The sequence below is a fragment of the Aquarana catesbeiana genome, linkage group LG08 (assembly GCF_042186555.1).
Source record: "Aquarana catesbeiana isolate 2022-GZ linkage group LG08, ASM4218655v1, whole genome shotgun sequence".
Classification (NCBI taxonomy): domain Eukaryota; kingdom Metazoa; phylum Chordata; class Amphibia; order Anura; family Ranidae; genus Aquarana; species Aquarana catesbeiana.
The window spans coordinates 303,842,893-303,853,391 of NC_133331.1; positions in this window are offsets into that span (position 1 = coordinate 303,842,893).

The window sequence follows — 10,499 nt, forward strand, 5'->3', positions numbered from 1 at the left end:
ATGAAGTGGGGAAGGAAGAGTGAGGACAGTGCTTTAAAGAAGGGGCTGAGGACACTGCTGTAAAAGAGTGGGGGGGGGGGTGGGGGGCAGGGGGAGCTGTGACATAAAAGGGGAGGGAAAGGACATTGATGTAGAAAGGGGACTGTGATATAAATGTGGGGGGGGCATCTGTAATGTTAGTCATCGCACGAACATGCAATTCAGACTTCTGAAAGAAAATTTTACGGACTAGACCTCCATGAATTGTAATTCAATAACCCTTCATAGGGGATCTTCCGTTGGTGTTTTATTTGTGGATTGGTAAGTCCACAAGGTCCAGTTCCACACTTGTATCAGCTGACATCTTTTGGCAAAAAAAATTACATTCCATATCCTTAAAGTGGAATGGCTCCAGGATTAGGAGGAGGAAAAAAACGAGAAGAGGAGACAATGATTCTGGAGAGGCCACTCATGGTATTGTATTTGGTATGCAGAATGATGCTGAACAAAAGAATATGGCTGAAAATGTTTATATTCACATCAGTGAGGTTGGCTTGTATCTGAGAGGTTGGTAACCTGGGTCATTAGAGTGTGGAGAACAGATCTTGCTCCACTAAGATCCTTCAACTTTGGATTACTCTCTAGGCTCTTGGGGATACTTGGACCATCTTTGTTTTCCCAATGAGATGATCATCACCTTGGACTCTACCATAGAGGTATAGTGCCAGGTCACTCATTTGATGGATTGTTTTTTTTTTTTTGAAAGGCGGTGGTGCACAAAAACGTGCATGTGAACAACACACAAAAAAAGTACACTTAAAGAGGTGTCTCATGTCCACCCATTAAAGGAGAAGGACCTTAGCCTGACCCCTCCTCACTCCTCTCCCTGGGTGCAAGGCTCCTGACAGGGGCAATGCTCAACTTGGTCCACCTAGCCATAAGGTTTGGTGGACCCCTCTCCTCGTGGTCAGCCAAAGTTGACCAACAAGTACTAGGTGAGAAACTCTTTCAAAGAGAGACACCCCCCTTGGTTCAGGGGAGGAAAGAACCTGATGGCCACACATCCTCCCCCTAGACTTCAGGGTAGGCCCGAGGACCCACACCCTCCATCCTAGTGAGAAAATAAACACAGACAAAAGCGCAAGTGACAAAAGTAAGAGAAAAATAAATAAATAGCGCACATGCAGGCGCACTGGCAGAGGCCCTAAGGCCTGGTAACAAGATCATGGCCAAAAGGCCTAGTGCAAGAGGCGCAGTGCAGAAAAAGCATAAGTGCTGTGGCTATGTGCTCAATTCTCACAGTGGGTTTTGCATCCCTAAGTGATACTAAGAGCATTCCCGGGGCTGCCAACTCCCAGGGGACACAGCGCCGCAGATTCTTTGCCTTCCCAGCCCATGGCCAGGCAAGGTAGACTCATTCAAACAAGGAGGCACTGGGCCCTTTCAATCTTCTCCGTGTGAGAACCCAGGGTGCTGGAGAACCCTCTCAGGTGGCCATGAGTGGGCCTGTACAGCAAGGTGCTGTGACAAGAAGACTGAGGGAGCTTGAGGAACCTGTGGTCAGGGAGACCATTGCTAATGGCGGCGGAGCTGCTGAAGTGTAACCAGGCGGGCTAGCATTTTTCATTGTTTGTTGGAGAATACCTCTGTGTGGGAAATCTATGTTTTTCAACTTTGCTTGCCTTTTTCAATATAAGTGGGCTTTCAAGCATTTAAAAAAGCCCATTTCGTGATCCCATCAAAAAATGCTCACCACCTCTGAGTCTAATCACCCCCCATATACTGTTTATTACCAGTTATTTAAACAGTCCAGCTGTGGGTGGCCCTGTTGGCTCTCCTGGCTCAATGATGAAAAAAAAAAAAAACACAAAGATGCCAGGCAGAAAATTATCAGCTGAACAGTGATGGCATACAATCAGATGAGGTCACTGTATGGGTGGTTTGACAGCTGCTGGAATAGTGTCTGTCGTCGTGGTATAGCAGGCAGTGGAGATCCCTCTGCCTACGTTATACCTCGTGGATGGACAAATATCCCATGGTGGCTATTGAATTCTGATCACTGGATGATATGAGCAATGATGGATGTACATCGTGGGACATTGTTTTTTTTGTAATAAAGGGCCTGTCAAAAACTGTGTTTGTGTTATTATTTACACATGAGTAGGGGTACTATGTGCCCCCTACTCATTCACATGAAGGGGCTGGTATCTGGGAGTCCCTGTAGTGTTAAAGGGGGCTTTCCAACTCTGGTAAGCCCCCCCAGCTTGCAGACTCCCACAACCAACAGACTAGGGTTGTGAGGAAGAGGCCCTTGATCTCATCAACCTAAAGGTACCCCCCATGTTGGGGGCATGCAGCCTGGGGTGGTTCAGGAGGTGAGAGGGGAACACATTGTTGTTCCCCTCCTTCCCTGGCCCATGAAACTGCATACTCTAACCAGGGTCCGGTAGGATTTTTGGGGGACCTTATGCTTTTTTTCTTGATTTTTGCAGAGGATTCCATCTTAAAACTCATACCAGACCTGAAAGACCTCCTTGCCTTGTTTTTTTGGTGGAATCTCCCTTAAATGAGATGAATAGTTTTTTGTTTTTTTTTTAAGAACCATACTTACCTATGTACCTCCCAACTTTTTGAGATGGGAATGAGGGACACCTATCAGCAAAAGTATGCAGGCATAGGACATGCCCCTTAAAGGAGAATTGTACAAAAACAAGATTGGTTAAACCCACAAGTGCTTTTTTTTACCACTACTATTCCTTTATATTGGCTTTTGGAATTTACAAACTCAGAAATTTAGAAATCAGATGAAAGGTTTAGTGATGGAAAACACTTTTTGAAAGATAAAAAGTGCATTTTATATACATCTATATAGATCAGACCAAAATGAGGGACAAATGAGGAAGAATGAGGGACAGATGGACATTGTTCCAAACCAGGGACAGTCCCTCGAAATCAGGGACAGTTGGGAGCTATGTTACCGACATGGAGGTAGGATTGGCACTTCATCCCTTTAAACCCAAACACATAAAAAATCTCTCCTCCATTGGCACATCCAAAGTTTTGGAGAATACATGAGGGATGACCTGAACCCTTTGGGTTTACGGGTTCAGATTTTTCCCTCATTTGAGAATGTAGATTCTTCATTTAAATTAGCGTGGGAAAATAATCTAAAATCTTGTTCCAACACAATGGTGAAACTCTTAATTGAGGAGTATCAAAAAAGACTAATTGATATCAACTCCAACATTGACAAAATTTACTCTAGAATAAAACCTTTGCAGGCCCATGCCACCTTCCAGGAACTTAATGACAAACTTAAGACCCACATGGAGTTGTTTAACAAATCCATCCTTACCAAAAAAGAGCTTAAATATATGCGGGATAAACAAGCTTTTGATGAAGGAAGAGCTTATAAGTGGTCCTCCCATACCCATAAATCTAACAACAAAGGAGGTCCACATAAACCTAAATCTACACAGAGCATTGAACATACTGACGTATCAGATAGTTCATCTTTATTATCTATTACATCTTCCCGATCCTTCAAAAATAGACGCATGAGACAACCTAAAAGGGGATGGACAATGACAATTCCTCTACACTAGGCACCAATAAACGCCCACCCCAACACCACACGGATGCGCCCTCTTTGGTCGCCGGAAATAACCCAGGCCTACAAGAGGTGGTGGATGTGGGCATGGGAACTGAAACGGCCACCGGACTGGACGCAAATATTTCTACCACTCCAAAAATTCCCACTATGTTTTTTCCTAAAAATCAGGGAAACTTCCCCACTCCTATGCCCCGGCCACCACTCTAGCACCTCACTACCCCACTAACTTAAATATTGTCAATCTTTCCTCTCACCCACTTACACAGGACGAAATTTCAGTCTTGTCCAAATGTCTTTCTTTTGTTCCAACAAACAAAACAGATAAGTTTGAAATAATTAAAGATCTTCACCTATATACACGAAAACTCCTTCTTAAGAGCATGTTTGACAAAACTACAACTGACACTGAGGGCTTTCGAACCCTTAGTGAAAGACGTGCATTGGATAATCTTAATTTATTGCTCGAGGAAAATGAACCAAAAGATTTTATTGACACCATTGACTTAGAAGCTCTTCTCATAGGTACCCCTATCTCACAAACACCAGCCCCTCCCACCAAATCTTCCCTCAAAAAAACTTCCTCAATATATCCTGCACCTAGCTCCAATCAAGGGGTTTCTACCTTCTTAAAGATGACTTGCCAAGAAATTAACAAATTAAAACCTATGGCTTCCATCTCTGACAACCTTACTCAAAATGAGAAATCTGCCCTTCAAAATTTGCTTAACAACCATGAAATCACGATAAAAGCATCGGACAAAGGGGGGAACATAGTCTTAATGGACAATGACAAATACAGTCATATGTGCATGAAGATTCTGGGTAACAGGGAGTGGTACCGCCCAGTTGGCCCTGATATCGTTGAAGCATTCAAGAACAAATTTTACGCATTTGTTGATGAAGCATTTTACAATAAAGCTATTTCAAAACAAACTCTTGACTTCATACGTATTCCCCATCCTAGGGTGCCAACCTTTTACGCCCTCCCTAAGATCCACAAACATGCCAGTGACCCTCCAGGAAGACCCATAATTTCGGGCAATGGGGCTATTAAGGAAAACTTATCACGTGGATGAACACATTAGACCCTTTGTTTTATCCATACCTTCATATATACGTGACACCATTCATTTGCTACAAATTATTGAAGGGGTACAACTATCAGAAGGATGTATCTTGGCCAGCATCAATGTGGAAGCTCTTTGTAGCTCTATACCACATTCGAAGGGACTAGCCTGCATGCAAAGGGTTCTTTCACAGACTAGCCATCACCAAAACTCGTTCAATGATTTTATTCTGTTATCCCTAGACTTTATTCTTCAACATAACGTCTTTTCATTTGATGGTAGACACTTCCTACAGGTGCAGGGCGTAGCCATGGGCACCTGTTGTGCCCCTGGCTACGCCAATCTGTACCTGGGGGAGTGGGAACGAGCCATCTTTTGTGATGAGGATCCCTCTATGTACCTGTGCCACATTGTTATGTGGCACAGGTACATAGATGACATCTTCGTCGTCTGGGATGGTCCACGTGAACTATTGGATGATTGCCTACTAGCTTTAAATCAAAATGAATTTAATCTTAAATTCACCATGATTGCAGATCCCTTGAAGGTTACCTTCTTGGATGTAGAAATATTTAAGAATGATGTAAATATGCTATCATGTAAACTATATAGGAAAACTACTGCAGGCAACACCATTCTTCACTCATCCAGCTTCCATCCCAGACCTCTTATCCAATCCATTCCTTATGGACAATATTTAAGGATTAAGCGTAATTGCTCTAATGATACAGACTACAAACGAGAGGCCAACAAACTCAAAAGGTGCCTCCTAGATAGAAGTTATAGCCATAAAATTCTAAAAAAGGCTTTCAAACGGGCAGAAAATATTGATAGACACCAACTATTGAGTGCCAAAAACAAAACACCTGAGACAGATAGTCGTATTATCACTACCTATTCCAAAGACCACGTAATGAACAGACAAATTTGCAAAAAATACTGGCATCTCCTCACCTCGGACCCCACTGTGGGACCATATGTACCCTCTGTTCCTAATTTAACATAAAGACGTGCTACTTCTTTAGGGGACCTCCTGGTCAAAAGTGAGTTTCAAGGTTCGGGTAGAGGAGACCCATGTAAGACGCGAGGGACTTTCCCTTGCGGGTATTGCATATACATGGACTCCAGAAAGAATATATACTTACCCAACGGAACACGCTATACACCCAGACATTCCTCTAATTGCCAAACGACTGCGGTCGTTTATCTTTTGATGTGCAGTTGCAATTGCTTCTACGTGGGTAAGACCATACAGAAGCTATGGCAAAGGCTATATTGTCACATCAGGGCTATGCAAACCAGCAACCCTGATGTACCCCTAGGAAAACATGTGTCACAGGTACACAATGGCATTTTTCCCACCATTAGAGTATTGGTATTGGACCGAATGCACCCGGGCACCCGTGGAGGGGACCTTGATAAACTCCTTCTCCAACGAGAGCTCAGGTGGATATACTGTCTTAAGGCCACTTCACCCCCTGGCCTCAATGAGGCCTTCAGCTTTAAGCCTTTTTTACCAGGCTTCACTTCAGGCTCGTTTGACAAGGATATACAATGTCAGTTTCTGCCTTTTATGATTTTTTCTGTATATAATCTCTTTATTGTTTCCTTGTCCCCCCCTTTTGTCATTTATGACAGCACGTATTTTGGTCATTAGAGACTATGTACAGTTCTATGCTTACTTTGTAAAAATGACATTGTACTTAATAAATGTTTGTGCTTTTTTGTTACAGACAGTTCATCACCAGCAAACCTAACTGTACAGGTGTCAACCGATGGCCCGAGTTGATCCTCATGCCGTGCCTACATGCTTATTGTTCCTTGACTTATTTAGGTGGGTTGGGTTGTCCCTGGTGGCCCATCGAGGCTCCACGACACGGGGGGCCCCTTCAGTGACCCCCTTTGCCGCCGTGGGGGCAGCTCCCTTTTCAGGGTGGCATTGGCGGAGTCCTCTGTGCGGATAGTACTTGTCCACGCATGCGCACTGTGTGATTCCATCTCCCAGTGCGTCCGCCTACTTCCGTGTCAGCGGCCGTGTCGACGTCTGACGTCACCGCGTACATGTGCGGTGGCGCCGGACGCCGCATTGGCGGGGGGATATGCTTGGGAGACACATGGAAGGTTCGGTGTTAGATGACAAGTGTCTGGAGGAGTGGTCGGTTGACGCTCCACATCGCTTTCCCTTACCCCCTTCCTCCCCCCTCATTACTCCAGTGATACACACTGCCAATTAACTCCAATGGAATATAAGTTGATATACTTATATCCCATTATATTCTTAGACAGTGGTCTCCCTCACTCGAGATATCCTTGCGAGCGTTGGTGGGCTGCTTTGGCACATACAACACACCTGCCATCTTTCTCTTGGAGCATAGATACAGCCTTCTTATACTTGCTTCCCACAACATGGGACTCATCCCTTAATTTATACTCTATGAATGGAGATATTCAGGCACGGCTGAGCAAAAACCCCTGGCCTGACGTTTTCACCTACTGGTGTGCATGGTTATCAGATTTCAGCTTATTTCTGTAAGTACAAATATGTATATAAACTGCTCTATCATACATGTGTTTTATTATCATTGTGCTATAACCTATTGTTTTTGGACAATACCTTTATACAATATTGATACAATACTCCCCTATCCTCTCTACCCCCCCTCCCCTTTTCCTTTCTTTAATAGAATATGGAAAAGTGTGCTATTCTATTACCTTGAAGAAGGAGATACAAATGTCAAAAGCATTTCTTTTTGGCTTCCGAAACATGTCGGTGATATAAATGTAGCAACTTTTCCTATTGAGATGCACTATTGTTTTTACCTTTTGTACATTTCTATTGTTATATTTATTATTTTGCATCAATAAAGCAAATCTTTTTACATAATATAGGTGTACCCCCATTTCTCCATTCCTCTATGTCCGCACTATCCCAGGGGCTTATTTCTTTTTTCATATGCAATTTTGGGATGTGACATAGAGTGAAGGGTTCCCCCAGTCCTGGTTGGTTCTCATCTGTTTTCTCCCTACATTTCTCCAAACACATAATAATTGCACAAGTTCTGTGGCTAATTTAATGCAGACAAGGCACTAAGAGAGTTTAAAGGGGTTGTAAAGGTTTGTGTTTTAAAAAACAAAACAAAAAAACAAACATGTCATACTTACCTCCTCTGTGCGGTAGGTTTTGCACAGATTGGCCCTGATCCTCCTCTTCTGGGGTCCCTCAGTGGTGCTCCTGGCTCCTCCTCTTCTCCAGTGTCCCTTCGGAGAAGCGCTTTCCCTGGGGGGCACTCGTGCGGGCGCGCTCCCGTGTACTGCTGCTGCGTCTATTGACACACACGGCAGGACTCGGCCCCGCCCCCCTGGCGCCCACATTATTGAATTTGATTGACAGTAGCCAGATCTAATGGCTGCGCTGCTATCAATCTAGCCAATCAGGACACGAGACACCAGCTAGAGCTGGTGTGCTTGTCCCCGGCGTGAGAAAGACCGGGTTCAGGTAAGTAAAGCGGGGGGGGCGCTGGGGGGCTGCCGCACTGCAAAAGGTTTTTCACCTCAATGAATAGAATGCATTGAGGTGAAAAACCATGAGGGTTTACAACCCCTTTAATTACCATCTTAACCAGCCACAGAACCTTTATAATTAATATGTGTTTGGGACGGGTTTAAAGGGATGAGGTGGTAACCCTAGACCAGTGATGGCAAACCTTGGCACCCAAGATGTTTTGGAACTACATGTCAGGGCTGGGCTCAGCCCTTCCTTCTCTGAGCTGGCCGCTCAGCTGTCGGCTGATTGCCAGCTCTCATCTCTCTCCACAGTTAACCAGCTGTTATGGATCTGCTCGTCAGTCCCGCCTACTTAAAGACGTCCAGCTCACTTCCTTCCTGCCTTCGCCTTGGTCACATCACAAGAAACCATCTCCTGCGTTCCTGTTTAAAGACTGGCTTGCTGACATCCCTTCTGGCTCCTTATCCTGCTTGCTGTTCCTCCACTTGGATCCCTGACTTCTGGCCTGGCTGATTACCCGATCTGGTTACTGAACTCTGGCTTGGCTGACTACCCGATCTGGTTACTGGAGTCTGGCTATGCTTGACTACCAGGGCTTTTTTTCAGGGGGAACTTGGTGGAACTCCACCACCTCTGGCTCAGACCCTTGGGGGGAGGGGGGGGCTGCTCACCACAATCACTTGTAAACACAGAAGTCTGGTTTCTGTGTTTACAAGCGACGGCTCTGCACTCTGTGTGTAACCCCCCTGAACTCTGAACTCTGTATGTAATGCAATCCTGGTATTTAATGCCCCTTTAAGACCCTCCTACTGTTTGTGAAATGTGACTGACCACACCCACTATTTGATGTAATTTGGAGGGTGTGTGTGGATGGAGGGGTTTTGGGGGGTCGTGGTTGAGTTCCAGCACCTATTGTTTGAGAAAAAAAGCCCTGTTGACTACACTTACTCTATTTACCTATTTATTTATTTTGATAAACAAGTTTGATTTAACTGTACTTCTGTCTCAGTCTGGTTCATGGTGTCTGACACTACATTTCCCATAATGCTCACTGCAGAGAGCATGTGCATCATGGGAAATGTCATGCCAAAACATCTGGGATGCCAAGGTTCGCCATCCAGGAGTCCTGTACGTCTTTGGCTCTGTTTCAGGGCCAAATTCAGACAAAAATTGGGGCCTGATTCATCGTCAGTAATTGGACATTTTGACGAAGTGCTGTTTGGACACAACTCCGGCAACCGAATACAGTCCAGTGCACGATGTTATGAGCGGAGATTGTTGTTTCGCCCCGATACTAGCCAATAAAATGCATACCTCCCAACAGTCCCGATTGGGCGGGACTTTTCCGCTTTGACACCTGTGTCCCGCTATCCCGCCATACAGGGGATTTGTCCCGCATAATGCTGTTGACTACAAGCTAATTTTTCTCTCAATAGGACCTGCAGCAGTGTGCACATCCAGTACAGTCAGGGATTGCCTAGCAAGTCAGCTGGATGTGCACTGTGCAGCCCCAATGAGAGACTTCACCTGTCAAAAAGAGAGTGTGATGTCGGGTAGGGGCGGGACTGCTATCCAGACCCGCCCCTCTGTCAAACCAGTGCATAGCGAAAGAGCCGGTAACACCACACCGGCATTCATAGATTGCTGGCCAGGATCAGCTATCTATTCATCTCCCCCAGAGTTTTTTCAGCCTCCATTAGCCCTGCACTCACAGGCAGCTCCCCACTTTCACCTAAATACAGAAGCCTGTCTTCTGCAGTTGAAAGTGAAAGTAACAGCTCAGCTCGGCTCCTTCAACAGGCTCTCTGCTCTGCAGTCTGCACAAAAGTCGGGACAAGTGAAAGTCTGACTGCAGTGTGTTTGAGGAGGGAGGAGGGGGGTGAGCTGCCCCCTAATCCTTATCTCCTTCCTGCTCCAGGAGTGGAAGATACCCAGTGAACTGAAAGGAGAAGGAAGCTGTGGCTGCACTGGATAGAAGACATCTACAGAAAGGTGCTACTGTTACAAACGTGTGTGTGGTGTGTGTTATGTATGTTTGTGTGTTATGTATGTGTGTGTGTGTGGTGTGGGGTGTGTTATATGTGTGTGTGTGTAGGGAGGGGGGGTTCAGATGTTATAGTTGAGAAGGGCAATAGTGACATGTGGATGGATGACTGCACTCTGTACCTAGCGCTCTTGAACCCTTGCATTCTGTATGTAACGCACTCCAGAACCATGCACTGTGCCTGCACTCTGTACATAACACATGCCAATACCCTGCACTCTATATGTAACTCCAGAACCCTGCACTTTGTGCATAACACACTCCAGAACCCTGCACTCTGTATCTAGCCCT